Source organism: Chrysochloris asiatica, unplaced genomic scaffold (assembly GCF_000296735.1).
Source record: "Chrysochloris asiatica unplaced genomic scaffold, ChrAsi1.0 scaffold00212, whole genome shotgun sequence".
In the NCBI taxonomy this organism is placed as follows: domain Eukaryota; kingdom Metazoa; phylum Chordata; class Mammalia; order Afrosoricida; family Chrysochloridae; genus Chrysochloris; species Chrysochloris asiatica.
Window position 1 is genome coordinate 226,968 of NW_006408730.1, and position 1,885 is coordinate 228,852.

Below are 1,885 nucleotides of genomic sequence, written 5' to 3' on the forward strand. Positions count from 1 at the left end.
GGATTACTCTTTTTCCCTCTTCTTTCTTCTTTTAGTTGAGTTCTGATCATCCAGCCATTGAAGCCAGGTCAAGTGGGTACTATGTGCAAGTATGGGTGTTCTTGTGCATGTCCACTCACTTCATGTCAGCTGGATGCTTCACTCTCTGCTCTAGTCCTCTGTGACTATGTCACTGCCTCTGGGCCCAGGAGTCTCCAGATCTTGCCATACTGCTGGCCAACCAGGTCTGCACCAGGGTTCACAGGAGTCTATTGAACGTGATCAGACTTAGCTTACAACTTCATTGCTGTTTTTCCCCCAATTCCCCTTATTGGTGACCAATGTGGTCACCAGCAAGACCACATGCCTGCTCCTGTATTCCCCTTGAGTCTTAGTCTTGGAAGGGGGTTTGCCCTGAGGGGACCTGACCACTTGCCTTGATGGCTCCCATCACAGGTGATATTTATATTTTTATGAGCCAGTTTATTATTTAACTAAAAGGTGCCCTCATGAGATATTTAAGTTCAAGTTTTAACAAAAATCTTAGGGTGTTAGTCTCGGGGAGTCCTCTAGTGCCAACCAGTCCAGTAAGTTATGACTTTTTAAGAATCTGAGTTTTGTTTTGCTCCCATTCTATGTGACAGTGGTTTTATGCATCTGTGATAATTAAGGTTTTGTGTCAACATGAATGGGCCAGCATTCTCAGTGGTCTGGCAGTTAAGAGATAATAATTCTCTATGATGAGATTTAATATAATGTAATCACATCCCCCATGATGTGATCTGATAGTATTAGGTCTGATCTGATATAATTATCCCACGTGTTCTAAATCCTCACTTCTATAAGGCTAATGAGGCCAGATGCCACCTACAAGATTAGGTTGTATCTTGAGTCAATCTCTTTTGAGATATAAAAGAGATTGAACAGGCAAGCAGAGCTCAGAGGAACCAACTACCATCAAGGAGAGTCAGGAGTGGAGTGCGGGACTGGGGTGCCTACATTGTGAAACTCCAAGATGCACGAAGGTCTCTAAGGACTATTGGGCCTACAGATGTTGAAAGGAGACAAGGACCTTTCCCCAGAGCAGACAAAGAGAGAAAAACTTTCTGGAAAGCCAGCGCTCTGAATTTGGATTTCTAACCTCCTAGACTGCGAGAGAATAAATTTGTTTGTTAAGAGCATCCATTTGTGGTATTTCTGTTACAGCATTACTAAATAAGACAGCAATTAAGCATGGAACCAAATTGCAAAGAACTACACACACACACAATTGATGCAAAATGTAAAAACTGAAAAACAGAATAAATTCTATAGTCAAGTTAGCAGTATTGAACCACTGTCAGTTTCTTAGTTATGACATTATTCTATAATTAAATAATATTGTACCTCTGGGGAAGTTGAGTGCATGTTCATGGGACTCTATTACAACATTAGCAACTAATTGTTGAAATATATTGATTTCAAAATAAAAAGTTAAAAAAAAAAGGCTATATTGTTTCTACATATTTTTTTGGATGGAGCCCAGCTGCTATGCTATGGAGACCTAAAGGCCATATGGACAAGTCATGTGTGGGTAATCTAGCTAACAACCAATTTGAGGTCCCAGCCAATGTTGTTGTTAGATGCCATCGAGTCAGCACCAACTCATAGCGACCTCATTCACAGTAGAACGAAACAATGTCTGATCTTGGGCCAACGTCACTACTGTCACCACACTTGAGTCCATCGATGCTGCCACCTGGTCAATCCATCTTGTTGGGGGTTTTCCTCTATTTCTCTGACTCTCCATCTTACCAAACATGATATCCTTCTCCAGCTACAGTTCCCTCCTGACAATATGTCCAAAGTATGAAAGATGAAGATTAGCCATCTTGGCCTCCAAGGAGCACTCTGGCTGAACTTCTTC